The sequence below is a fragment of the Ostrinia furnacalis genome, unplaced genomic scaffold (genome assembly GCF_004193835.3).
Source record: "Ostrinia furnacalis isolate ACB-3 unplaced genomic scaffold, ASM419383v2 OfSCF1066, whole genome shotgun sequence".
In the NCBI taxonomy this organism is placed as follows: Eukaryota; Metazoa; Arthropoda; class Insecta; order Lepidoptera; family Crambidae; genus Ostrinia; species Ostrinia furnacalis.
Window position 1 is genome coordinate 707,572 of NW_021131305.1, and position 16,799 is coordinate 724,370.

Genomic DNA, 16,799 nt, shown 5'->3' on the forward strand with positions numbered 1-16,799 from the left:
GTGGCTCCATAATTGATGCTTCGGTACTGACGTGGTGCATATATTTTCTTAAAAATTACTTAAACCTTTGTTTGGTCTCCTCTCATTCTCTTTGCATTGGAGTGAAGTCGAACCTTAACTTCGAACTCCTCTTATGTTCTTCTGATTAATTTCGTTGCGGGTACAATGACAGTTTAACTTCCCCCGGCACCAAATTGAGCTTAATTGGTTGGGATTTTATTGGCGGTCAAGCTGTAGATCCTGGCTACACAAGAGTTGCAATAGTCACGTAATGTTTTTTCAGTATTACAAAGTACTTACATGATAAAGTCCCATAAAAGTCTCATTAAAGCCATAAAAATATTCATAACTCTGTCTACTAAGAGTGTCAGAGGATAAAAAAGGTGAAATCTCCTGAATTTTAAACAGATTTCCTCACCTTTTGTGGGTCAACCCATAAAAAAGTAATCTATGAAACACCCAATTCACAATACACCCCGTTTCCAAGTTATGTAAATTGAAAACGATTTACATTAATATTTATTGGTTTTCTTAGGAGGATCTTATTTTTTGTGATGATGTTTATCCTTTTTAATGTAATCTGCTTCAAGTAACATCGACAGCACAATTCAGACTTTACATCTTGGTTGGTTGCAAAATGGCATAGGAATATTACAATACGAATTATGATATTATGCAGTCGGTTGGACACGTGATACGTAAGCTACATTATTCATCATCATCATCATCATTTCAGCCATAGGACGTCCACTGCTGAACATAGGCCTCCTCCAATGCTTTCCATGTTGATCGATTAGTAGCGGCCTGCGTTCAGCGCTTCCCTGCTACCTTTACGATGTCGTCGGTCTACGTTATTTATACAGCTAAATTGGCACTGTAATTTGTAACATACCAGATAAGTCGTTCATGTACTTAAATTCTGTTATACACAATTATTGTTTTATCAATAAATGACAAAAATATGCCATTTATTTGTCTCCTGACTAGCCTTGCGTGCAGCTTGCTTGAATTTTTTTTATAAGACAGCTTTTTCCAGACACAAAAAGTTGCAGAGACGCGAGAATTACGTAAACTTGATACAAATGGTGAAAGAAAATTTACGATACCTTATAATACTTTTTCTGGATATAAAGAGTTCCTTAGGGTCACATTATAGGGGAGAGTTCGGTATATTGTACCGCCGGGTAAATTGTACCACCCTTATATTTCGTAAAGTATTTATTGAATGTCTGTAATTGCAACACTTAGCGATACACAACTAAATTCAATTAATATCGGCCAATTGGTTTTTGCCGCGACAACGAACACGTGTGTTTTATTTTGAAAATTATTTTTTCATTGTTTTCAAGTAACTTTTGACAATGCATGTTTAGTTTGTAATTTTGTTAAATTTAATCACAGGATGTTTCTAATATATTATTTAGAAGCGTAAATTAGTGTGGATTACAATTATTTGAAACATTTTTCGGTATTTACAAGCTATATTTTTTACCGATTTTTTAAAAGCACTATCACCTTGTCGGCTAAATTGTACCACATCAAGTTGTATGGAACTTTACCAAAGGATTTTGAATTTTTTTTTAGTTAATTATATTTTGAAGTTATAATAGCGTAGTTATGTTTGACTAACAATAAATGAAAGCAAAAGACTGGCAAAGTAGATTAGGTAGAAGTGTGCGTTACGATAATTGGAATTACAAAACTTGTACTCAAAATCGTGATAACGTGTAAAACAATATCGATTGTCTATGTTATTAACTACTGCTCCTTTTCGTTACCTAATTTGTTAAGGATGTATCATATAATATTATGCCATAGTTTTTTTAAAGGCTTGAAATTTATTGAAATAGAATTTATTAACCATGTGGTACAAATTATCGAACCGGTTGGCTAAATTGGACCGACGCTTTGAACTCGTATTTTGTTGATTTGTGCTAAATATACAACAATTATGTTGATTAATACCTATGAAATAGTAAGTTTAATAATTTTTCTTTAATTATATACCATGAACATTAGCAAAAACAAAAGAAAACTATGTGTAAAATGGGATTGAAAAAAACTGGTCCAAATTGCCGGACCTCTCCCTTATTACAACGGATAACACATATCGTGGACTTACAGCGGTTATACAAACTAAAATTTACGCGTGTCCCGGGATAAGTCTAAAAACTAACTATTGTGTTGCTTTTCTCCATTTTCTCTTGCAATCTACGAACACTGGAGTAAATTCCACTCGGTCGACATTATTTATTTAAAGCTCTGGAATTGTAAGCTCAACAAGAGATCAAAATACTCGAGTAATTTGATGAGCAATGCAGAAATATTGTTCTTTCATTCTTTCAAGATTCATTATTTAAACAGAGCAATATTACTAGGTTTTAAAGTAGCTAACAGTAGAGATGATTGAAACTTGAGTTGGTCCCATATCAATTTGGTTAATTCTTAATGTTGTATTTTTTAGAATGTAGTAAGTATTGATGTTTACCAAAGAACTTTCACGTTCAAGATGATGAAAAAAGAGCATTAGGTAAACTTTAACTACACGATTACTTTAAAAATTTAGGACAAGACAAGCAGTCAAATATGTTTTAATATTTACAAGTTTCTACATAATTAATCGTCATGATATTTACATTTTCCAACGTATTTTGCAAAAAAGGCAAAACGTTTTTGAGCGGTTAGCATGTTTAGTTCTACGAATGGCGCTCTTTACCTTTCCTCTTTCATTTGAAAATGAACGTTTTAATTAAAACAGGTCTTTATGCATTTTCCAAGTACCAGGAGGAAAGCGCTTTAATTTTATAATATCAGACGAATGTCGAAACGCGATACGGTGGTTTTACTAAGTCACCATTTTTCTTCGTACCCAAATTCAAGTATGTTTCTGCTTTGTTTAAAAAAAAACAGAATTAGCTAAAATTTAGCTAAAAAGACTTTACCCGACTCACAAGTAGTATGGGAGACTTGAAATTTAAAGAGGGTAGAGAATTAGAGGGAAACTAAAGTTTAAATTTCCAACTCTCGAATTTATTTCTTGAAGTTAGAATTTCCAACCCTCGAAAGGAAGTATCGTAAGATCGCGTTAGTTCTCGCACCGCCTGGTAAATTTTTTTTTGCATCTACATTTCTTAGACTAAAGTACTCACTATCGACGAGGAAGATGCTAAAGTTAGTTAGTATTCTGTCCCCTTAACTTATGCGATAATATGATAAAGCAATCTTTAAAAATAAAAATCAAAAAGACTGTGTTACTTCTGTCATTTAGGTACCATCTCTCAGTCAAATTACAGAGATATTCGTACAGTCGAAACAAAACGTCTTCGTTACATTGAGATTTTCAGTTCATCCCTTAATAGACTGCCAGACAAAAATTCCTCCATTCCGATATTTGTAATTTAAACGAAGTCTGGAGGAATCCCGGGATCCCGCGGGCTGGGATAATTGCATTCCAGATTCCAGACCTGCAGCTCTTTGCAGAGGTTATACTTATTATTGGAGGCATTCTTGACATTTGTCTTTATTTATTGTATTGTTACCTGTATTAGCATTTTACAGGCATTTTTAAAGGCAGCAGATGTGTTGTCCTGAAGTGGCAGCGGGAAAAGCTTTATTTGGGTCGTGCAAGTGCTCTGAAGAGATCCTACTCAAAATGTTTTGAGACGTTTAAATTTTGAAATTCCTTACATATCAAGAAGTCAAAATTTTGTCAGATAAGTCTGCTTAACATGTGGATTTAGGTCTCGTAGTAAGAAACAGTGTTTATAAGTAGGTACCAAACAATTTATAGAACTTACTTAGTCTTCATGTAATGTAACCACTGAAATCCGTACAAGAGCTGCTTCCTGTCTATTAGTTTAGTTTAGACCAGTGGTTCTTAACCTTTAAGTCATGAGGGACCATTTTACCAAATTTCTGTCTTGTCAGGGACCACGGAAGGTCAGACAAACTTCGTGGGTGTATAGGTAAGGTCATTTTGAGAGGAAGAATGTTTTTTTTTTTCAAATCCTATGAAAGCGGAGGTCGATTTCTCGCCCACTGTGGGCCGTTTGCGTTGTGTTGACTCGACTCATCACGTCCCATCACTTGTTTCTTACGATGTCTTCGCGGACCACCGGTTAAGAACCACTGTACTGGTTTAGACTAAGAACAGACAAAGCTAATTTACATTTCATGAATTTCCTGAGCTTTACGTGAAGGCTTTGCTTCCATTTACCGGATCCAAACATAAGACCATTGCATTTAAATTCTGAAACACTCCCAGCAACTCGTTACCAGAATGATTTTACTACAGAATTATTATTCGCATCAAAGCCAGTATGGCTAGTACGAAAAACTTTCGAGTTCGAATCGTTTGCGTATTAGAATCGCCATCAAAAGATTACGAAAACTACAACAGCGCCCTTTTAACGTGTTGTAAAGTGAACTTAGGCTGAGTTGCACCACCTAACTTTAACGGTAACTATGGCGATAACCGGTGCTTTTTGTACGGAGTTTGAAAGATTTTTGACGTTTGTCAAAGTCAAAGTAAGATGGTGCAACCCACCCTTAGTATGAGAACGAAACACGAAACTTATTTTGAGAATCAAAATTGTCACGTTATCGTTTAATTCGAAGATTGAGTATCGAATTTTGTCGAATACGCAAACGATTCGAATACGAAAGTTGTATATGCTAGAGGTACTGAATAAAACATCTTTATTTACTACACCCTAGTGCACTCTGCTCGCTCTACATAAAGTCGGGTGTACACTGCAGTACGTATCGTAAGGCCCAGTTTACACTGCAGCGTAAACCGCAGTTTACATAAACAAACAAAAACGGTGATCCAGTCACGTCCGCCGGTTTCCTGTCCTGCTCTAGCAAAATACCGCATCTAGGTCAGATATGTAGATCTAGGGACTGAAGCGTCGGCAAAGAATATGGCGACAGAGGGCTAAACTTGTGGAAAACAATCAGACGTAATGTATTGTGCCTATTATTTGTATTCTGGAAAAAAATACAGATAAGCTTCATGCATTTCATGTCAATTAAAATGCTGTAGCTTCTTTTTCTTTTGATAATTCCAGATGCAGTTGCATCCTTGGGACAAAATAGTGTTAGCCTGACATGACCTTTTTCGTCCGGACTGTGGTAAGAAAGTTTTATTACGTTTGTATGTTCTTCAGCCGTCATATTAATAAACTCTGCCACGTACGTATTGTAGGTAATATGTGTGATATTCTGTTGTATTCTTTTGATTAGTTTGTTTTGAAAAAAAAACATTTTAACGATTTAGTTAAATTCGTTACTAAATAACTTATTAACTAACCTGCCCTAGATTCTAAGGCTGAGTTGCACCGACTTACATTAACCGTAACTATGACAAACACTGGTGTAGTTTGTATGGACTTTGACAGATTTTTGACGTTAGCCAAGGTTAAAGTAAGATAGTGCAACACAGCTTAACTGTTTTTATATGATTTACTGGCTTTCCGCCCGCGGTGAATTTTTCGGTTTTTTATATACTAACCTATGACACTCAGCAATAATGTGGCTTTCTATTGGTGAAAGAATTTTTAAAATCGGTTCAGTAGAACCCGAGATTACCCCTTACAATTTAACAAATATACAAACACACAAACTTTACCTCTTTATAATATTAGTATAGTATAAGATTTATGTATAAATAATTAATTGAATTACTACCTCGTAAAATGCGAGTTTCGCACGCTAGGTTCTTGCATTTTCATTCTCTGCCTAAGTTTTCAAGCTGTCAGTCTTAATCTATGTTGGATATGCATATCCGCGCTCCAAACCCAGCTTTGTTCTAGAGCTCTCCGCAATTTCTATCCACTTTGTGTAATTAGAAATGCCTTTTGAATCTTTTAACGCAGGACCGTAATAGCAGCTTAAGAATTAAAAACGGGCTCTACGTTGCAACGATGTACAGTCGCGGAATGAAAAGGTTCGTCAGTTTTCAAATTGATTCCTTCAACGAATCGCGAGCACATATTACCTTTTGAAACTATGTTACAGAATAATCTCGAGTTAGAGAAAATAATCTTTAGCTGTCTGTCAGTAAAGTTCAAAATTATTCAGATCAAAGTTGTTTGACGATTTAACTTGTCAAGAAGATTATTATGATTGATAAACTAAAACCTTCTTGTTGGTTCAACCTGCCATTATCTATCAAATTAAAAAAACTACATTTTGTAACATTGCACTGATGGGATAGAAAAATAAACAAGCAAAACCTTATTCGTTAACAAACGTCATATTTATTTAAATGTTAGCAGCACTGTTTCTTGCACGGTTATGTTGGCAGGTTTGACTCTTACAGTACCTAGTGCAAGCGAAAACCGACACTAAGGTGACGAACCTTTTCATTCCGCGACTGTACTTAATGTTATTAACGATTGAAATTTTAAGAGATTTTTATTGTGTTAAACTTAAAAAAAATGATTATATGTTGAGGCTAAGAACAAAATACTATCCGCTCTTTCTGATGTCCTTTTAATTTTTAATGAAAATAAATTGTGTAGGTACGTATAATGGGTACATACTTTTACACACTCATTGTAAAGCATGTTGTAACTAATAAAATTTACATTGTGTGACCTTTATGTACTTTGTATCAATGCCTTATTGATCAATCCACTACCTACTATTTTCTTTGTCTCATGCTCTATCAAAATCGTGCTCATTTGAAAGTTGCTATAGTTTATATCATACTAAGAATAGCAAAAAATATTTCACATTCTAGATCTCAAAGCAATAAGGCTTCGATCACTGAACTGTAAAGACGGTTTCCGAACATAAAATATTTCCAAAGAGCTTCTTGATTCCTATTCTAAGGCAAATGTTTACCATTAAGCACAGGGCATAGTGTGAGAGAAGCTAACATAGCTTAGCTTATCTACGATATACATAGAGACTGTCACACTGAACTCTACTTATTTTTGTGAGTGATTGTCACAGAGTATTTTGTATAGGCTTGCAACATTTCTGGATTGATTTTATTACATACTAATAGTATATTCTATTCTCAGCAATTTTAACTGAAATACAGTATCGTGGCACAATGTATTAAGTAATGATCAGCTTGGGACCATTTTGGCACACTTTGGTACAGAGATAATTAGATTTTAGTTCAGAGAAATGAACAGGATAGTCTTTTATCCCGGTTTTTGGAAGAGCACTCTCGCATAAGATGCATACTGGACTGTCCGAAAATCATGCGGGCGAAGTCGCGGGCAAAAGTTACTGGTAAATTAACGCGATCTTTTCTACTATAAGTTAGCAGTTAGCTTAGTGCGTGAAATAGATCGCACTAACCGGCACTAAAACTTATAAGATATTTTAGCATGGCTCTTTGTGTATTTACCTGCATTAAACGACCAATGATAGGACGCGCGTTCTGTCTTTGCCCTATGCACGCGTAGTGATCGCCATCGCCGACGCAATCTGCGTGCGTTGGTTTGGCTGAAGCTTAAAGCGATCATAAGATATTTTAGCATAGCATCGTGTATTCTAAGCATTGGGTGATCAGCTTTAAGTATCGTAGCATTCGTATTCGTTTCCTTCCTTATCTCTTAACTTAACTACGCGACGCGTCGTCTAGACGGAAGCCTTAGCCTTGTGAACACTACCACTACACCCTTGAGGCACACTTGAGAGGATACGACCTTCTGGCTGTCCTTGTAGAGCGAATTAAGAATAGAGTATTAACTAATGTCTGGAAGATTATTAATTCTCACTTGAAGAAATCGACTATCTTAATTTGGTATGTTCGATCTCTGATTTTCAAGAGCGAACTCGTATTTGAGTGTTACTTCGGGATATACATATGTATTTTGATTTATGAATTTCAATTCAAAAACCTCCTCACTGTCAACATTCTACATCTATACTAATATTATAATGAGGTAAAGTTTGTGTGTTTGTATATTTGTTAAATTGTAAGGGGTAATCTCGGGATCTACTGAACCGAGTTTAAAAATTCTTTCACCAATAGAAAGCCATATTAGTGCTGAGTGTCATAGGTTATATGAAAAACCGAAAAATTCCACCCAGGCGAAGCCGCGGGCGGAAAGCTAACGTAATTTATAATGGAGAAGTCATGTCATCGTAATTGATAGTTGTCTGTTAAACTTTAGAGTCTTTTTAGTTAAAAGACATCTAATTATTCTTTTAAATGTCTTCTAACTTCTACGACGTCTCCTTAGAATGAAATCAAATAATTTGTTTTAATTTCCAGAGATTCCATGGAAAATTTTGAAATACGTATTGTAAGAGCAAAGATCTTATCATAAGACTTCATATCTTTTTAATTTGTTTTAGAAATAAACAAACAAATCGAATTTTAATATCTATCCAAATTTTCTGCCTCGTGGAAGTCCCAATAAACATTGTCACTAAATCAGAAGGTTTCTTTGATATCTTTTGTAACGGTTGACCTCTGTCAGGTCGAATTTAAAAGCAATATCAATTTCGAAAAGGTCTTCCTTTGAGTGTTATCAGTGGTTTGCATTTTGATTTGAATGAAACCGAGGTTGTTTACAGTGAGAAATTAACAAAGAAATTCATAACAACCAATCCAATTATAAAAGTTTTAAAAACCTGTAAGACACCGCTTACTCTCATTTTAGTTTCGTCTAAAAGCTGAGTTGGGAGATAATACTTACCTTCTCCAACAGTATCAATTTCTCTAGACTAAATAGATATTTTTGTATGGCAGTAATATACAAGGTGTTAGGTAAATGTGTATATGAGCCGACACTAGCCCATGTTAACATGGTCATATAAATGGTATGGTGAAGTCAGAAATTTGATATCATCATTTATTTTTTTTAAATTTTCATACATAATAAATTTTATAAAATCCGTTTTGTATGAAAATTAAAATAATTAAAATGAAGATGTCAATTTTCTGACTTCACCATACCATTTATTTGACCATGTTAACATGGGCTAGTGTCGGCTCATATACCCATTTACCTAACACCCTGTATAAGTAACACCAAAAAATTCGTATAATAAACTTTCTTCCCCTCTCTGGTCCCTTTTAAGATTTATTTATGTCCTTTTCTAGATCTAAGCAGATAAGATAAGCGGTTTAGGCGCGAAAATGTTGCCAACTTACGGTTTTACAATATTTTTGCGCTTAGTACGGATATTATGTGCGAGCTTATATCCGTTGGCTGGTACCCATAGTACAAGCTCGGCTTAGTTTTGGACTGGACATCGCAGTGTATAAACTCCAAGAATAGTGTGTGGTGCTTGGCATAATATTTAGCATTGTAGAAATCAAATATTTATTTTGATGAATAGTTTGATCAATAGTTATTTGTTAACATTTTGTTGTATATAATAAAATAAATATTAAATAAAATGATGAAACACTAAAATATTGTAATGTTAAAAAAAATATAGTTTCAAATCCAAATTAGATTCTGCGATTGGTAGATTGATTCAATAGATTGGATACCCCCAAAATATCCACACAAAGCAATCAAAATCAGTTTGTATATATTTGGAGAACCGTTTAACGACAGATTAAGAAATTGGCGTTCTTCCATGGCAACTATAATAACCTTGATTCGCTATTAAAAGCGGTCTAACCGACGATTAACGTGCATCGGTGCATTCAAGGCGAGGTTTTGTACCAGGAGCGTAAGATCTTCAAGGATATATGATTTATTTTTATATCAAGGATAATCTTTGTTTAATCCAAAGGTGAGAATGATAAGGTAACCCTAATCAATTGACTTACTTTTTATCTATTTCAGATCTACTAAAAAAGATTACTGTTGATTCAAAGCTTACGAGTATAATGAGTTTATAAGACCAAAGTGATATTTTTCTTTTAGAATAATGTGCTAAAATTATTGGTCATCATCAACAGCCCTTTACAGTCCACTGCTGGACTATGAGCCTCCTCCACTATTAAGTGGAGGGTTTTGCCATAATCTCCACGCTAGGCAGGCGGGTTGGAGATCGCAGTTTAAAAGATTGATGTTTTTCAGAGAGCGCTGCTGCCCATTCTCTGTTTGATGTGTAGTCCCTAAGTCGCCTCTTACGACACCCGCGGGAAGAGTAGGGGTTGGTGACAAATGTATTCTACTCTGCCGTCACCACACGGCTAATTTTTCCCATCACATAAAATTATTGGTAATGGTAATAAATAATGATAGTTGCAACGCCAAATTTTCAGTTGGCAAAGCTTTTGAAAAAAGCTCCTATATGTAGCTTTAAGTGACACTATGGAAATGTTTCCTTTAAATAATTGCTAAATCCATCTATTTATATGAATACCTATGTAAGGAGTACTGTCTAAAAAGAAAAGTCTTACAATTAATTTAGAATTTAAATTTATTTAATTAATAAGTGTCATAAATTGAGTGAAACAAAATATTTATGCCTAATATGAAATGATGAATTGTATCCAACTTTCTATAAGAGAACGAATTCTATGAAATCGGAACTTTTTAAATTTATTTTAACATTTGTACGAAATAATTTATTAAATTAATATCCAATGTATTCAAAATTTATAAAATGTTTCTAATATTTCTCTCATAGTAAGTTTGTAGTCTTAAGAATAATAAAACACTGTTTCTAAATAATTGAGTTATTTTTTTCTAACGTAGTAGGTATATTATTTATTTTCCAATATAAGGACACATCCATACAGAGTGTGAAGAAAATTTAATTTTACTGATGGATATACAAATTTTACAATGTGTGATTATTAATATTTGGCAACCATTATATATTTTCTGTATGCTTGTGTCCTTACAGTACGAAATCTATTAAATATATGAAACTTTAAAAAGATAAAAATTTAAAAATTGTAACAGTATTTTTGCCTAGTATTTGGAATGTGTTTACAAATGTTAAGATTAAAGTTTCTAGACTTCCAATAACGTCGAATTAAATATTTGAAACGAAAATTTTCACTAATACAGATTTGTTATGAAATTGTGATATTATAAAAATTGAAATATAGTTAATCACGACAAAGTGCAATGCATTACGAGTGTATAGTTCAAAAATGCGCAAAAGCGTTCATAAAAATGTTTTCACGACATCGAAACTGCATAAAAAAGTATATCTACCACGTTTGAGCGCACGACACCAAAACTTTAATAAACATTAATCTTAACACACCGAAATTATACATCTACTCAAAATGATAGTTTTAGTTTAGATTCCGTTCATCACAGAAGTTCTCAATGTCAGAAAGCTCAGCATCAAGCGACGTAGCCTTCTTTATAATAATTTCACTTTTGTTCCTTAGTAGATCGACTGTATTTCATTGTTACTTAATAAAATCGCTTTGGTATGGATCACAAGTCTGAGGTGGAATTGTGTAAAGCAATCGTAATCATTTGACAGTTCATAACGTACGATAAAGTCAGTTAAACAAAGCGTTTGACAGAATAATTGTACGTTATGAACTGTCAAATGATAACGATTGCTTTACAGGTCAAGAGGCTCACTAAGTTTTGGTAGACAAAGGACTTGGTTCGGAGGTTCCAGACTAAAATATCTAAAACTATTATTCCAACTTATTTATACTTCTACTAAAATAACTTTAATACAGTTTTGATTAATTAATTTACAAGAGAAGATAAATTTCACGAATAGCTCGTGCCAGATATAGTTTTGGAAATATTGTTAGTCGGTATCTCCGAATCAAGTTCATTGATGAATAACAAAATTTATTATTAATCTGTTTTGACTTTGAATAAATTACTCTATGGACTATTTAACCGACGAATTATCGAAGTATCAGAGAGTCAGCCTCTTGGTTAATATTATGTATGGAAGGTATTCATGAAGGCTTTCTTACGAGTAGACAAGGATGAGATCTACAGACGGGTGACGTATTTACATATGCCTTAATATACTTAAGTCTACACCTAAGTACAAAAGTAGTATAGGCACAAGAAATTTCATAATCAAAGTGTGCACTCACTATTATTTGCGCTATAGTGCAGATACAGTCGGCTACCGGAGTTATTGGCTGAACGATTCTTGATAACTGTAAAATTTTTCTTTTAATAGTCTAGATATTGCAAAGACGAAGATCCAAATGACATCTTTTCCTTTCACCGATCTTTATATTTCGAGGAAATCTAGACTATAATTACTTCAATTCAATATTCAATTACTCCATAGTACAAGTTTTCGTCCAGCCAGTAATTCTTCAAATTGAGACAAATCCACATTTAGCAAAAATGACTCTAGTACAACACCATGTTCATGTTTTATTTTTCTAGTCAATTTGCACTCTACATAGGCAAACACAGATATTTTCTATTATATTTCTGTGCAGTACACCCTGTATCATTTATTTCTGGGCACTATTTTTTCATTTCCGCTCAGTGTGAATATGCCTTTATGTATTTTAATAACAGTCCAATTCAATGAATGAATAATTTTAGTTTCAGTGCTTGAAACCTGTGAAATTTTCAGAAACTTCACGAGTTTCACAAATTTTAAGTACTGACCATTTATGAAATATACTTATTGAGTAAAATTTTAAAATCTAATTTAATATATCAACCATTTTCAATAAATACTAATATAGTAAATCCAACGAATAGTGGCATTAACTCGTACCACGAGAGCGGCTTCAAACGATATTTAAAGAATCGTAGTCGGTTCTTTAAAAAGATTACATGACTATTGTTAAAAATCTAAATTTTAGAGTTAATTTTAAAATGTGTTATTATAATTTAAATTTAAGTTAGGACTGTTATACAATTCCGTGACGAACGCGACTCGCTCCATAGATTCACCGTTACACGTAGATTAGACACTCACAAGCTAGCTCGTTCTAGACATCAAGATACAAACTATGGTAGTGTTGGAAAAATATCAGAAAGTTTCTCTCTCTTTACAGGTAACTGGTTTATTCATAATTCAACTGCTATATGTCGTTTCACCCACGAAGACGCGCCCCACCAATTTTTGGTCGCGGGAAGCGCGGGGTGCGGGGAGATCCGAGCAATCCGAACGTCATTATTTTAGTGTGCGTGTGCACTCATGGATAATTTAGTGTGTACTGATAACACTCAAACATTATAACGGTGTGGCGCGTCTTTGTGGATGAAACGATCTATCTGCTTTTAGTAGGTAGGCCTTATAAAACAGTAGATGTATGTGATTTACTTATCAATTTCGGAATGTTTACATTGTTTTTACTGTTTTGAACCATTTATCAATGTTTTGATTTTCGGCCAAATATTATTCTTGAGAATTTTAAGAATTACTTAAAACCTCAAAGGCTCAGAACGCCAGAAACTCTTTTGAAACATTTTGTGTTAATTAACTTTACCAATATTTCTGAGTATAGACTCTTACATAGTAACTACTTAAGTCACAGCAAACAGTTTTTAACTTAAGTTAGTATCATACTGTATTTGTACAATTGTCATCCATCCATCGTCATACATTTTCGTTTATAGATCGTTTCATCCACGAAGACGCGCCCCGCCTTCCGCTAATGTTTGAGTATTATCGGTACACGCTAAAATTATCCATGAGTGCACACGCACACTACAATAATGACGCTCGGATTGCTCGGATCACACTCCCCGCGCTTCCCTCGACCAAAAATTTGTGGGGCGCGTCTTCGTGAATGAAACCGACGTAGTTTTGTAAAAAGGATCCAACCCACAAAATGTGTGAAGTATACCTACCAAAGTTATCATTACGATCTATATTACCATGTAGCAATAAGTGTCAAATGTAACATGGTGTGGTTTGGATCCTTATTATTGCTAAACTGCGTCCAATTTATTAACAATCTATAAATATTTCCCGTTTCTAACTATGGCAATCTTGTTATTTTCCCAACACAAATCTTATGATTATAGTAAATTATCGACAAAAATTGTGCTATTACGTTATACAATACTCGTGAAACAGTTTCTTAATAAGGCAATGTTTTATAGACAGCACTTACGCTAGGACTATGTTTAGAGATCAAAAAATACTTAGGGGACTTGGTAAACTTGTTGGTAGTAGACTAAAGTAATTAAATTACTAACAAATATAAATGTATTTTAAAATAAATAACGAAGCTTTGCCATAAAAGCTTTTCTCTCTTTTGTTTTAGGAAAAGCTTACGCAAGCAAGCTTATGTCCAGCTTCCATTTTCCAAGGTTTAATCTATCTCTATATTTAAATCAACTTTTTGCCGAAGGCTATGCCCGTCTCTTTTTTAAAGCACTTTCAGATGGTTACGTTATAAAATAACTTCATATTCCCAATATTAGCGCTTTAGTTTTAACTGTGCGTTGAAGTTTATGATTTCAGTTACAGTTAATATAGCATTCTTTACTGAATCCAGGTTTTTCCACCACTAAATTCCAAAAACCAAATAAAAGAGCCATAACATTTATTTCATAGCCCGAATAGTTCTTGCCAGCTAGTTATTCGTTTAATCAAAGTTAATGCCTGTGCTTTGGTCTTAATGGCTTCGTTACAAAGCCATTGTTCCACCGCAAATAATTACGATCTAGCCTGGACTGAACAGCCAGCCAGACCACTCGTAACAAACGCTTGTTATGGAGTCAATTAGTCAATACAATGCAACCCAGATTTCAATTAAGATAACAACAATACAGGCTAAAATATTTCAGCAAAATAATTTAAGTTTCGATGCCAATTAAAATTTCACGTTTAGATTTGCTTCGACAATATTGATGGAAATTGTTGGAATAAATTCACTAAAATAGGTACACACAATTTTAATGGAAACACGTTAAGAACTTTTTTAAATGTTACGTTAGGTCATTATACTTTCACGTTGTTAGACATTTTTATGGAAAAGTACTGAAATATTCCAGACCTTTTTAGGAAACTTACGTAATGCCACTTGGATTAAAAGGTGTTGCTGAAATGCATGCTTTGAAATTTAAGAACTATGATCGTTTCTAGGCTATGATATCGCCAAAGGAAAGATACATAGTCTGACTACACATACATATGATGTCAAAGGTTGTATGATTCAGAACCTAGTCACAGTAATAGGGTTGAAAGCTGTATAACTTAGTAATAAGGCTATAACATCAGTAATTTATAGCTAACCTTTAACTGTAGTTCACATATTTATAGTTACTGACTCATAGTCTGGCTTTTTCCACTAAAAAGGAATTGTAGCTAAATATAGAAAGGAATGTAATTCTTTAACTTCTGATTCATTTCCAGTGTAACCCACATTTACCAAGAAAAGTTAGCCTTTCTCTGCCACTACCCACGACTTCTACAAGACAGGATTTTTCATTGCTTTTCTTGTTATGGTTTTCTATCCTTCACAAAAATGCTTTGCACATATTTGATAACCATTATGTTACCTTTAATTAATATGTGTAACATTGGAAGGATAATTATTATTTATTTAAACTTTAATGCCAAAATAAATTTATTATCCTACTATAAAATAACTAAAATACAACCAACTAATAATCATTTTGGATTCATTAAGATAATTCGTAATTTCGTGAATGATTGATTTGCTGGGACAAATATTTGACAACATACCTAATTAAACATAATTTTAAAGATCACATTGAAAAATACTTAAAAGATAATAAATAAAGGTAATAGCGTGGATTTTCATAACCCTGATGTCACAATAAGGCTTTAAGAGCTAAAATTAGTAATAAATATTTTAAATAAGTACAATCCTCAAGTTTACCATGTCCTCTAATGTGTAGAAGAGAAGGAAATAAAGCGGAGATGAAATCTCCGCTAAAATTACAAGTAGAAGAGAAATTTAAATGGGGTGAAACAAACAATGAAAATTTGAGCATCGTGAAGCTAAGCTCGTGTCTTTGTGAAAGCTTAATAATATCATGTTAGTATACATACATATAATTTGACATCTCGTTTGACTGTTAGTCTTGTGGGAATAATATTCACAGCCTCAAATAAAATTAAACGTTAAACGGTAAGAATATCATAAAATGCTAGAGACAACTTAACTTTAAAATCCTCATAGAGATAACAATCAAGCAAAACATCAAAGTAACATAAAATTAACACTGTAAAAGTTCTGAATTATCAAAGTAAGTACGAAAGGTAACGTCAATGATGAAATATTTGAAATCGGTAAGAAAGTTTATAAAATTATTGCCATTTCAAACTTTTGGCACGATTCTGTGTAGTATTCGTAAAGTATACAATAACTTAAAACTGATACAGGTAAAGATCTTGCTTTAATTTTGAAACCTTCGGTCAAAACTTTTGTAGACAAGGTATGTAAAACAATTATAGATAAATCCACGTATGTGTAAAAAAGTGAAGTTAACAGACAGGTCAAACGAACAGTAATTAATATCGTACTTACAAAATGTTTAGATACAAGAACAGTATATAACAATCAGTCTCAAGCCAATACACACGGAATGTCAATCGTAATTAATTAATTAAATATACACGACGACATCTCATTTATTATTGCAACCATTGGAATTCGAGATTAAAGATGGACGTCACAAACCAGAGAACTACATCGTCGAAATGGAATAGTGCACACACATATTGCGGTTGCAATTATAAATGTGACGTGTATCTTACTGCTAAAATCTACCGAAGAGTTGGTCCGCCTGTTAAAATATAGAAGCGTTTCGAAAACTCAAATAAAACGTCCATTGAGACACCGCCGACGAAGCCTAAGCTCACTCTTAGAGATAACGAAGTAGCGGAACGTTTCAAAGATACGAATACTTGTAGGCGTCAAACAACCGCGAAAACACTCCCGATAACAATAGATTTAGAGTTCAATTCACTTTCACCATTAG

The 16,799-nt window shown here is 33.6% G+C and overlaps 1 protein-coding gene across 1 annotated transcript in view; it reads right to left on the reverse strand.

Moving 5' to 3' along the window:
* Nucleotides 1–16,799, reverse strand: part of LOC114351002 (uncharacterized) — a 98,549-nt gene that overhangs the window by 15,087 nt on the left and 66,663 nt on the right. The gene's annotated exons all lie outside the window — the stretch shown is intronic.